Source organism: Panthera onca, chromosome D4 (genome assembly GCF_046562875.1).
Source record: "Panthera onca isolate mPanOnc1 chromosome D4, mPanOnc1 haplotype 2, whole genome shotgun sequence".
NCBI classification, from domain to species: Eukaryota; Metazoa; Chordata; class Mammalia; order Carnivora; family Felidae; genus Panthera; species Panthera onca.
The window spans coordinates 73,660,788-73,674,048 of record NC_138351.1 but is presented as its reverse complement, the minus strand read 5'-3'; the positions used below and the strand labels follow the sequence as shown (position 1 = coordinate 73,674,048).

The 13,261-nt window shown below is 44.5% G+C and overlaps 1 protein-coding gene across 5 annotated transcripts in view; it reads right to left on the bottom strand.

The window, feature by feature from the left end:
- Positions 1 to 13,261, bottom strand: part of SNX30 (sorting nexin family member 30) — a 124,843-nt gene that overhangs the window by 45,041 nt on the left and 66,541 nt on the right. The window lies entirely within an intron of this gene.

Below are 13,261 nucleotides of genomic sequence, written 5' to 3'. Positions count from 1 at the left end.
TTTATCCCCATAGAGAACCACCATCAAGCTTGGTTTAATTCAAAGTACTTGAAACTTCAACCAATGTTCAACTACTTATTAGCTTAACCTACTAAGTAAGCGAAAAGTATGTATATGCTTTTTTAACAGTACAAAAAAGAGGAACCAACTAGAAAATGAAGTTAGAGTTTTTACTGATCATTTCACATTAAGAAAAACAGTTGCTGCATGACAAATTTCTTCTTAATAATTCCTACCAGTTTACCGCTACCAAACTGGGTATATAATTAATACAAATGCATCCTTCCAGCAAAGCTTCCTTCACAAAAATTGAAGCAAACGTTAAATTTCCCAGTACAATGAAACACTAAAGAGTTTAATAAATGCTTGTGCTTCGTCTCCAAAATCTATCCGCACCCATCAAATCATGAGATCTATCTGTTGTCATAACTGGTTGTGCCCCCAGCAAAAGAAGTATTAAAACCAACTTCTGAGCCAAAAAATAAACTAGGAAACAAGAACCATGTTACAATGAAGACGTTCCTGTGCCTCCGACTATAAAGATAATACAGTGAGTTGTCACTACTAGATGACAGACACATCCAGCACTCTTCTGGGTGTAAGGTGACCTTTTAAGAACATGTGAGCATTTCTGCTTTTCAAGTTGCAGAGCAATAAAGCAATAAATATAAAAAGAAAAAAATATATAGAGGGAGCCTGGGTGGCTCAGTTGGTTAAGCATCAGACTCTTGGTTTCGGCTCAGGTCATGATCTCATGGTTCGTGAGTTCAAGCCCTACATGGGGCTTTGCGCTGACAATGCAGAGCCTGCTTGTGATTCTCTCTCTCCTTCTCTCCTTGCCCCTCCCCCTCTTGCATGCGTGCGTTCTCTCTCTCTCTCTCTCAAAATAAATCAATAAACTTAAATGCACACATATATATTTACTTATATATGTGTGTGTGCTGCAGCCCTAGAAAATATCAAAGTACTGTTAACAGGCCAGAATTTGTTAAAGACACAAAGCAGAAAAGACTGAATTGAGAGAAAAGTCAGTCAATATTGACCATCTTGTGATTCTACTCAGGCAAAGGAAAGGTTGGCCTAGGAAGGAAAGGGCTGCGTTTCTCCAGTACAGCCCCAGAAGCTGCCAAGTTCAGAGTCAGAGGGGCTGGAAACAGGCCTGAGGACAGTCAATGGGGAAAGGAAAATGAAAGAATGTGGGTTTCTCCCTAGAACCGCAGTCTGGCTGGCTGTTCACTTACAACTGCACATGGTCCCAATGAAGCCCAGGTAAAATGGGAACTTGATCTCCATGTTCCTAACACAAGCAGTAGAATCGGAAAGGTCAGGAATGCGCACACATTTTTAACCATAGCTGACTTAAACTGGCGCGCGCGCGCACACACACACACACACACACACACCCAGAAACTCATTCTCCCAAATTTTCTGACTAATTCAAAAGACTCTAAAGTTCATCTTGAAAAATAAAACATGTGCAAACAGCTAGAAAAGCCCTGAAAACAAGTATATTGGCAGGTGGAGGCAGAGTTGAGGACCTGTACAACCAGATGTTGAAATGTTCTGTAAAGTCATAATACTTCAGATAGTGTAGGAGGGGCGCCAGACTAGAAAGATCGATGAACCAAAGGATCAGAAGCAGTCCAAGCACACGCAAGTCTAATGCATGATTTGGTCTGATGCACAAATGATAAAAAGGAATGATTACTCATAAGTGGTTCTGGAACAACAGAAAACAGAAAAACACAACAGTGGTTTTCACCACCTGAAAAAAGTATGGTCCTCCCATGTCACATCAAAACAAATGCTTCTTTATGTTTTCATAAAAAATTTTAAATGTTTATTTATTTTTGAGAGAGAGAGGGTGAAGAGCAGAGAGAGAGGGAGACAGAGGATCTGAAATGGGCTTTGCACGAGAGCCCAGTGTGGAACTCGAACTCACAAACCGCAGGATCATAATCTGAGCTGAAGTCGGACACTTAACTGAGTGACCCAGGCGCCCCAGAACAAATGCTTTTTAAATATTCAAAAATGAAGGGTAACTTCCTTTGCAGATATGGAGTTTTTACAAACCAATAAAAACAACATAAAATGAAGAGGCAAGTCATAAAAGAAATGGCAAAGTCCAATAAAGTCATGGGAAGATATTCTGCCTCATTAGTTAAAGACATGAAAACTTACTGTACAAAAACGAACTCAAAATGGATAAAAAACTAAAAGGTATGAGCTACATACCTTTTAGTACATAAAATTTTAGAAGCATTTAGCATATAAAAAAGATTTTAGCATGTAAAATTTTTAAAAGAAAACACAGGTGTAAATCTTCATGACCTACGATTAGGCGATTATTTCTTAGATAAGACACCTTTAAGCACAAACAGTGAAAGAATAAACAGATAAATAAATAAAAAACCTTTGTACTTCCAAAAGGCACCATCAGAAAATTAAAGAAAGGGGCACCTGGGTGGCTCAGTCAGTTAAGCACCCAACTTCGGCTCAGGTCATGATCTCACAGTTCATGAGTTCAAGGCCCACGTTGGGCTCGGTGCTGACAGCTCGGAGCCTGGAGCCTGCTTTGCATTCTGTGTCTCCCTCTCTCTCCTCCCCTCCCCTGCTCATGCTCTGTCTGTCTGTCTCTCTCTCTCTCTCAAAAATAAATAACAAACATTTTTAAAAAGTTAAAAAAAAAAAAAAGAAAGTAAAGAGACAACTCATTCATCAGGAAAACTTTTTGCAAATTGTTATCTCTAATGAGGGATTTGTGTCTAGATTATATAAAGAACTCATACAACTCAATAACAAAAAGATAACCCAATTTTAAAATGAGTAAAGGATCTGAAAGATATTTCTCCAGGGAAGACGACCAATGGCCAAGAAGTACGTAAAAAACACTCAGCATCATTAGCCGTCAGGGAAATGCAAATCAAAACCGCAAGGAGATACCACTTCACACCTACTAGGAGGGTTATAATCAAAGAGGCAGATAATAACAGTGTTGAGGAAGATGTGGAGAAACTGGAATCTTCATACACTGCTGGTGGGAATGCAAAATGATGCAGCCATTTTGGAAGACAGCCTGGCAGTTTCTTACAAGATTAAATATACAGTTACATATGATTCAGCAATGACACTCCCAGGTATACACCCAAGAAAAATGAGACCACACAAAAACCTGCACACGAATGTTCACAGCCACGTTACTCATAGTAGCCAATAAGCGGGAATAACTCTAACATCCATCAAATGTGAGCAGGTAGACTAAAAGTGACAGGTCCATACAATGTAATATTATTCGAAAATAAAAAGTAATGAAGTCCTGACAAGTCCCTCAACCCAGATTAGCCTTGAAAACATTATGCAGAGTGAGAAAAATCTAGTCACAAAAGACGATATACTGTATGACTCTACTTTATACGAAATGTCCAGAATAGACAAATTTATAGAGACAGAGAGATTAGCGGTTGCCAGGCGCTGGAAAAGACAAGTTTAGGAGTTACAGGCAAGGAGAGGAAGGTTTCTTTTGGGATGATGAAAAGGCTCTAAGGTTGATCATGCTAGTGGCTGCACAACTCTGTATACTGAATATATTAAATATTGATATACAAATATGCTAAATACTAATACTAAATATACTAAAAACCCTTGACTTGTATATTTTAAATGGGCAAATTGTATGGTGTGTGAATTATATCTTAATAAACCCGTTTTTTAGGTTAAAAAAATGAAAATATAAACAATAGTTATGTTGCATGTCTACTAGGTCTCTATTTGACAACAAACTTTCTAGGCAGGGTCCCTTGTCCATCTTATAACCCCTGACCTCCCCCACAGTACTTACCAGGCCTAGTAAAAGACTAACACAAAGTCGATGCTTAATAACAGATAGACACTTTCTAGTCGAGTTGCTGGAGGATGACTTCGGAAGGGGAAAACAAGAGTTTGTTTCCAGTTTGACTTTCATGTTTGAGTTACAGATGCTTTCCTATATTATATCTCTCTCCACCCCAAACATGTACCAAGAATTTATGAATAAATTTATGTCTCCATTTGCTTCTAGAGTACTTTCCTGCTCATTGTTTCTACCCTGACCACAGGAAACCATACTCAAAGATACTCATTCCCCAGGCATTCTGGAGACTTCCATCCTCTTTCAGTTCTGGCTTCAGGGTCGATGCATGAGTGCTACCAGCAGGTGTCTCTGTCTAACCAAATTTCAAGTATACTAGCTGCCAGCAGGTGGAGCATAATTCCCCCTCAAGCACAGTGTGAGCTAAACATAAAGAACGACTGACTTCCTTCCAAACAGTACAGCATGGAACAGGAGAGAAAAAAAGAGTAACCGTATAGTGGAGAAACCTGACTAGCACTACGTCAAATAAGGTGATCGAGGTTAATATCAACAGTGATAAATATTGCTGATAGCATGTACCTTTCGTATGATGTGATGAGAACGGCACTTCCCCTGCCCCCAGCAAAACACATTACCCTAAGTTTAATCACGAGGAAAACATCAGACAAATCTCAAATGAGAGACATTCCACAAAACGCCTGACAGTTTTGAGTATTGTCAAAGCCATAGAAAATAAGGAAAGCCTGGGAAAGTATCACAACCAAGAAGAACCTACAGAGCTATGACAGCTAAAAGGAAGGTGGCATCCTAGATGGGGTCCTGGAACCGATAAAGGACATTAGGCAAAACTGAGGAAATCTGAATAAAGGGCTTTTAGTCAGTAATCATGAATCCTTACTGGTTCGTTAATTGTGACAAATGTGCCATACTAATGTAAAACGTTAGGCAAAGGCAGGTGTGGGCTATATGAGAATTCACTACACTACCTTCGCAATCATTCTGGAAATCTAAAACTGTTGTCGAATACAAAGTCTATGAAAAAAATGATTCACAGCTGCCAGTTTTGCCAAATTACGATTCTATTTTAAGTAACAGTTCCAACTGCTTAAAAATGAGTTTCTTCCCCTGAGAGAGAATGCAGTCCCCGGCAAACTCCATCATTTCTATCACGGCATATTCAGTCTCTTCGAACCATGGCGGGAAAGCACTGGAAGATGCATGTGCAACACGAACGTTGGCAGTGCTAAGAAGTTATTCAACCAAGGGTTTCACTGAAAGATAACGCCCCTCTGAAGAGTTTTATGACCCAAATTGCGCTCAAGTCCCCAAAGACCCAAGAAACATCTGGGGTCTAAATTGTTATTATTTCTACCAGGGGAAAAAAAGTAGTCAGAAAAGTACTCAATATGTATGTTGATTTAAGTAGTCTTTTAAATTTTATTTGCTCTAGTTCTGGTTTTTTTAATGGGTAGATATGAGTAATAGATAATGTAAGGGTTAAATTGTAGTGTAGGGCTAATGCTTAGCTTGAAAAATAACAGCTTTGTGTTGACATTGAAGGTTAAGAGATAACAGCCTTGCTTTACTCTTATAAATTACGCCTCATACTCTTGTAAATTAGGCTTCACCAATTAAGGAAGCAAAAGTTCAAAGAAAAGAGCATCAGAGGCAGGGTCAAGGAGATCCACTGGTTGCAACTTAGAGGCAGAAAGTCTAAAGTAAACACCTCATTAGGCAACTGTTTCTAACTCATCTGGAAATTGTTTCTTTGTTCTGTTCCCAGGTGATGATAAAACGATGTGATCGGTTATAAAAACTCTGTACCCCGGCTGTTCGAGGCCGCACTCTTATCAAGAGTGTTGGTCCCGATCGGTCGGCCTTGCCTCTCATTGTAATAAACTTTGTTGTGACTGTCACTGGTGCCCGTAGCATTCTGTTTCAGGAGTCGTGTGGATGCAACATTTGGTGCATTGGCCGGGAAAGTTAAAGGTCTGAAACAGGGCCCTTTCTTGGATTGTTCCGCGGGAAAGTTAAAGGTCTGAAACAGGGCCCTTTCCTCGGATTGTTCCGCCAGAAAGTTAAAGGTCTGAAACAGGGCCCTTTCTGCGGATTGCTCCGCCGACCCCTGGGAAGAAGCTCGGGATTGGGAGAGGTAAGGAATTCTTGGGGCGCGCCATTTGGATGACTCAGGAGGGTCTGCTGGACGCGGCTATAGACCCAGAGTCAGGGATCCTACCGGGACGCTGGTGGACCCCATTTGGTTTGGTTTTTGTCAAGAAGGATCCTATTTTCAGGTGGCTGCCACGGCCTACTGGCCTAGAGATCTCAAATTTGTGTTTTCTTCGTGTCTTAATTGTTTTCTTCCTGTTGACTGTGCGTCCTTGTCAGTTCTGCCTATCTTTGTCATGGGTCAAAATCAGAGTACCCCCACCCCTCTGAGTCTCATACTAACCCATTTCCAGGACTATAGGAGAGCTGCCTCAGTTTTCGGCCTCCACGTTAAGAAGTCAGTCCTTCGAACTCTCTGCGAGGTGGAATGGACCAGCTTTCAGGTGGAATGGCCTCCACAGGGGACCTTTGACCTTACATTGATATATAAGGTTCATGATATTGTCTTTTCTAGGCACGAAGACCAAATCCCATATATTGGGGCATGGAGGACCCTCATCGAAAACCCTCCAGATTGGTTAAAACTTCTCCTTCCCCTTTCCCCTTGCTTCCCTAAAGTACAGGCTTTACCACTCAAAGGCAGCCCATCTAAAGCTCAAAATAAGAATCTTGATGGGACTAAGCGGCTGCCCCCTCTATCACCTGCACCAGAGGAAGAAGAAGAAACTTACCGCCCGCCGCCCTATAGTTCTCGCTCAAAAAATACAAGTCAGGATGCTTCAGATCAGGAGGCAAGCCTGAGTCAGGACACTCCCCTGAGCCCATCTCATACCTGGTCAGGGACTCCCTTTCATCCCCCTCCCACTGCCCTACCCCTTCGTCCAGGGCCACCCCTGCAGGGTGAAGTCCGACCCTTTATGACTTATGTACCCTTCTCCACTAGCGACCTTTATAATTGGAAGCTTCAAAACCCCTCGTTCTCAGAGAAACCCCAAACATTAATTTCTCTTCTTGAAACTATATTTGTGACCCATCAGCCAACCTGGGATGACTGCCAGCAGCTCTTGCAGGTTCTCTTCACCACTGAGGAGCGAGATAAGATCCGTCGTGAGGCCCAGAAATTAGTGATGGGGCCAAATGGGCAACCCACCGTGGATCCTGCTGTGCTGGAGGAAGTTTTTCCTTCCTCGCATCCTGAGAATTGGGACCCAAACACCCCTCACGGTAGGCAATCATTAACCCTATTTCGCCAGACTCTACTGGGAGGTCTCCGAGCGGCCGCCCGCCGGCCCACAAACATGTCTAAGGTAACAGAAGTAATCCAGGGAGCTGGGGAAAGCCCCTCGGCCTTCTTAGAAAGGCTCATGGAGGCGTACCGCACCTTTACCCCTATTGACCCTGAGGCACCTGAAAATAGAAGGGCATTAAATCTGGCTTTTGTCTCACAGGCAGCCCCAGACATTCGGAAAAAGTTACAAAAATTAGATGGGTTTGAAGGAAAAAATTTATCTGAGTTAGTTGAAATAGCCCAAAAGGTTTTCAACAATAGGGATTCTCAGGAAGAAAGACAGACAAAAAAATTAAGCAGGGTGGTGGCAGCCGTCCTGGATGCCCGTGAGGGAAGAGGACCCAGAGCGCCCAAAGAATTCTGGTCTGAACAAAAGAAAAAAGATAAACAAAGGGTTAAAGTGTCACTGGGAAAAAATCAGTGTGCATATTGCAAACAAGAGGGACACTGGAAAAAGGATTGCCCCAACTTAGCCCAACGCAAAACTGGGCCACCCCAGGTATCTGTGATGGGAGTCGATTTCGACTGACGGGGCCGCGGCTCGGTGGCCCCTTCTGAGCCGTTGGTTACTGTTAATATAGGGGGCCAACCTAAGACCTTCTTGGTGGACACTGGGGCAACCTTTTCAGTTTTAAAACAAGATCCTGGCCCCACCAGGCAAGGGGCAACCCTGGTGCAAGGAGCAACTGGGTCCCAGACTTGTAAATGGACCACTGAACGACAAGTAGATTTAGGCCGTAAAACTGTTACACATTCTTTCCTAATCATGCCTGAATGCCCCTACCCTGGATTACTAGGTAGAGACCTACTGCATAAACTAACGGCTTCTTTGAAATTCACTGAAGGGGGTATGCATATTAAAGTCGGCCAGGATGGCCCAACAACGGTAATGGTGACTGTGCCACTTGGGGAAGAGGGCCTGCTCACTCCAGTGCCTAATGAAAATGTTCATGCAGTCGATCCCCTCCTTAAAAGCCTCCAGGCGGATTTTCCCCAGGTATGGGCTGAAACTAATCCACCTGGGCTGGCAATTCATCAAGCTCCCATAATAGTGGAACTTAAGGCATCCGCACTTCCGGTAAGACTAAAACAATATCCCATGTCCCGGGAGGCTAGGCAGGGAATCGCTATTCACATCAAGCGTTTGCGCGACTCTGGCATTTTGATCCCATGCAAGTCGCCATGGAATACTCCGCTTCTTCCTGTCCGGAAGCCTAATTCATCCGATTTCCGGCCAGTTCAAGACCTAAGAGCAGTAAACGCCAGGGTAATGGACATTCATCCCACTGTACCCAACCCTTATACTCTCCTTAGTCTGCTTCCCCCTTCTCAGGTGTATTATACAGTTCTAGACTTAAAAGATGCCTTCTTTGCCATCCCGCTGGCCCCACAAAGCCAGCCACTATTTGCATTTGAATGGACTGATCCTGAAGAGGGAAAAGCCGGACAGCTCACCTGGATGCGACTCCCCCAGGGATTTAAAAATTCTCCTACTCTTTTTAATGAAGCCCTGCACCAAGATTTAGAGCCATTTCGGATTTCCAACCCACAGGTAACTCTATTGCAATATGTTGATGATATCTTGCTGGCGGCCCCTTCTCATTTAGAATGCCTGAATGCCACCAAAGGACTCTTGAGTCTTCTACAAAAACTGGGGTACCGAGTGTCAGCCAGAAAAGCACAGGTCTGTCGTACTGCAGTGACCTATCTAGGTTACAACCTTAAAAAAGGTAAGCGCTACCTTGGTGAACAAAGAATTCGGGCCATACTCGATATTCCTCAGCCTAAAACTCGCAAACAATTCCGCGAGTTCCTTGGGGCGGCAGGCTACTGCAGACTATGGATACCTGGCTTTGCTGAACTGGCAGCCCCTTTGTATGCCACCCTCAAAGGGTCTCCAGAATCCTTCATGTGGGGAGAGACTCAAACCAAAGCCTTCCAAGCCTTACGAGATGCTCTCATGACCCCACCAGCCTTGGCCCTGCCAGATCCCACCAAGCCATTCCATTTGTTTGTAGCCGAAAAAGGTGGGGTAGCCAAGGGAGTTCTGACACAGCGCCTAGGACCTTGGCGCCGACCAGTGGCTTATTTATCAAAACGGCTGGATCCAGTTGCTTCCGGGTGGCCACCATGCATTCGACAAATTGCTGCCACTGCGCTTCTAGTTAAAGATGCAGACAAACTAACCTTAGGGCAAGCATTGTCTGTCACGGGGCCCCATGAAGTGGAAACTTTACTGCGGGCTCCCCCAGAGCGATGGCTGTCAAATGCTCAGATTACCCAATATCAAGCATTGCTACTTGACCAGCCCCGAATACGTTTTTGTGCTCCCACAACCTTAAACCCAGCCACTTTGCTGCCTGAAGGACAGAATCCCCCTCTACACTCTTGCCCAGAAACCTTGGCAACGATCTCGTCCCTCGGCTCTGATCTTACGGACATTCCTTTACATGACCCTGATATCAGCATGTTTTCAGACGGCAGTAGTTTTGTGTTTCAAGGGCAAAGGTATGCCGGTGCTGCGGTGACAACAGACCGTGAAGTTTTATGGCAACAGACCCTTCCCCCAGGAACTTCAGCCCAACGCGCAGAGCTCATCGCACTAACAAAAGCCCTAAAACTTGGAAGAAACAAGTCAGTTAACATTTATACGGACAGCCGCTATGCTTTTGCAACCGCTCATGTACACGGATCCATTTATCAAGAGCGTGGTCTCCTCACAGCAGAAGGCAAGGCCATCAAAAATAAAGCTGAAATTTTAGATCTTCTAGCAGCCATCTGGGAACCTGCGAGGCTGGCAATCATTCACTGCCTGGGACATCAAAAAGGCAACTCCCTAGAGGCAGTCGGAAACCGCCTGGCTGATGCAGCAGCCCGAGAAGCTGCCCTAACTAAAAGTGAAAGTGCCTTGGAGCTACCGATCTTGACAGAGCCCCTGCTTCCACTGGAGCCCAGTTACACTCCTAAAGATTTGGAGTGGATTTCCAGAAAAGGGGGAAGTAAGATGCCGGGACAAAAGTGGTTTCAAGATCCTGAAGGTAAGATCCTCTTACCCGCGGCACTCGGGCGGCGCATGGTGGGTCAGCTCCACCAAGGGACTCATCTGGGAAAAACAAAGATGGCGGAATTAGTGCGGAGAAAGTTCAGGGCGCAAGGGCTGGGAAGAGAGATTGAAGAGGTGGTTGAAAGATGTGTAAGCTGTGCCCAAGTAAATCAGGGTGCAAATAGGAAGGTTTCAGAAGCTAAAAGAGATAGAGGAATTGAGCCAGGCCGCTTTTGGGAAGTAGATTTTACTGAGATTAAACCAGGGAAATACGGATATAAATATTTGCTTGTTTTTGTAGACACCTTCTCCGGGTGCGTCGAGGCATTCCCCACTAAATCAGAAACGGCTCAGGCGACAGTTAAGAAATTATTAAATGAAATAATCCCTAGATTCGGGCTGCCTCTGAGCATAGGATCGGACAATGGCCCGGCCTTCACGGCGCAGGTGTCCCAGGGTCTGGCCCAGGCATTGGGAATAGATTGGAAATTACACTGTGCATATAGACCCCAGAGCTCGGGTCAAGTAGAAAGGATGAATAGGACCCTAAAAGAGACCTTAACCAAATTGTCCCTTGAGACAGGCGAAAATTGGGTTGATGTCCTGCCTTTGCCCTTTTGCGAGCGCGTTGTACTCCATTTGTCAAGGGATTTTCCCCTTATGAAATTTTATTCGGCAGATCTCCACCTATCCTGCCGAGGCTAGGAGACGATGTAATGGAACAGTTGGAACAGGACCATTTGCTGGCTTCGCTCATGGCCCTGCAACATGTACAGAAGGAAATAACCAGGGCCTTGAGAGAAGCCTTCACTCATCCTCCTGTTCTTCCCCACCCCTTTCAACCAGGAGACTTAGTCTGGGTCAAAATGCACGAGCCTAAAACCCTGGAGCCGCGCTGGAAAGGACCACACACCGTGATTCTGACTACACCCACGGCCGTGAAGGTAGATGGTGTCCGAACCTGGATTCATCACTCTCAGGTTAAGAAAAACTGCGTGAAGGCGGGAACAACCCAGACTGATGCAGAACCAGATAACAAAGAGCAATGGAAGGTTCAAAGGCATCCAGAAGATCCTTTAAAGCTAAGACTGATGCGGGAATAATAATTTTCTGGGTTTGTATGGTGATAAGTGTGGGGGACTGTATGGAATTGCATCCCCTATCTTTTTGGCCATACCAATGGGAACTCAGGGACACTGTCACGGGAAAGGTGATAGCATCTAATACCTCTTACACTGTGCCTTGTTTTTTGTTTGATTTATGCGACTTGGTGGGGGACTCATGGGGGACTCTAGTTACTAATTATAAACAGCCAACGGGCTTCGCTCCTCCAGTCCCCGAAAACCCCTATATGGTTACCTATGGATGTGGACACAGGGATCAAGAACAAAAATTGGCTAACATACCAGGGTTATACAGTTGCCCTGCAAATAGAAAGGTCGAATGTGAAGGAAAAGGCCAATACCATTGTGCAAAATGGGGTTGTGAAACGCTGGCCCCCTGGCTGGCAGGACAGGGCCATGATCCCTTAATCACCCTCCTTAGAACTCCAGATCCCAAATGTAAGACTCAAGGAAAATGTAACCCAACAAAAATATGTTTAAAAAAGTTTTCTAGTTCCAGTACCTTTTCCTCTTCCTGGGACACTGGACACACTTGGGGTCTCAGGATGTATGCTCCAGGAGTTGACAAGGGCAGCACCAGTCCTCATTCCACTCCTAGTGGGACTGGGAATTGCAGGATCCACAGCTATTGGAACTGCTGGACTCATTGTGGGGGACCAAAACTTCAAAACTGTAAGCAAGCAAGTGGACTGAGACCTAGGCTACTTGGAAACTTCAATTTCTCGGCTAGAACACCAAGTAGACTCTTTAGCCGAGGTTGTATATCAAAACAGAAGAGGGCTTGATTTACTCTTCATGAAGGAGGGGGGTCTCTGCGTGGCCCTCGGAGAAACGTGCTGTTTTTATGCGAACAATTCCGGAGTAATCCGAGACACTCTCAGTTTGGTCAGGGATAATCTTAGGGCCAGGGAACGTGCCAGGGAAGCCAGCAATAATTGGTATCAGAGTTTATTCTCTTGGTCTCCCTGGCTCACATCATTGCTTACAGCCGTAGCTGGGCCACTGCTATTGTTACTTCTCGGGTTAACTATTGGCCCGTGCATTATCAATTGGTTAGTACAATATGTCAAGAAGCGAGTTAGTGAAATAAAAATTATGATGATCAGGTCCAATTATATCCCCTTAGTTCCTAATGATGAATCAAGGGATTGATTCACTGACAAGAAAAGGGGGAAATGTAAGGGTTAAATTGTAGTGTAGGGCTAATGCTTAGCTTGAAAAATAACAGCTTTGTGTTGACATTGAAGGTTAAGAGATAACAGCCTTGCTTTACTCTTATAAATTACGCCTCATACTCTTGTAAATTAGGCTTCACCAATTAAGGAAGCAAAAGTTCAAAGAAAAGAGCATCAGAGGCAGGGTCAAGGAGATCCACTGGTTGCAACTTAGAGGCAGAAAGTCTAAAGTAAACACCTCATTAGGCAACTGTTTCTAACTCATCTGGAAATTGTTTCTTTGTTCTGTTCCCAGGTGATGATAAAACGATGTGATCGGTTATAAAAACTCTGTACCCCGGCTGTTCGAGGCCGCACTCTTATCAAGAGTGTTGGTCCCGATCGGTCGGCCTTGCCTCTCATTGTAATAAACTTTGTTGTGACTGTCACTGGTGCCCGTAGCATTCTGTTTCAGGAGTCGTGTGGATGCAACAATAAATATTATGCTGCTGCTGTAAATGGAGTTAGGTGGCTTGGGGTCTGTTTTTGAAACGAAAAACTCGGATTGAATGGTGCCGTGCTAGATTCCTGCTCCCTGAATTACCCGTGTGTCTAAAGAGAGCCAGCTGGCTGTCATGCGAGGCATCACCTGGTGGCAGCTGCCCAAACCTCAAGAACATATGTCTGGAAAGG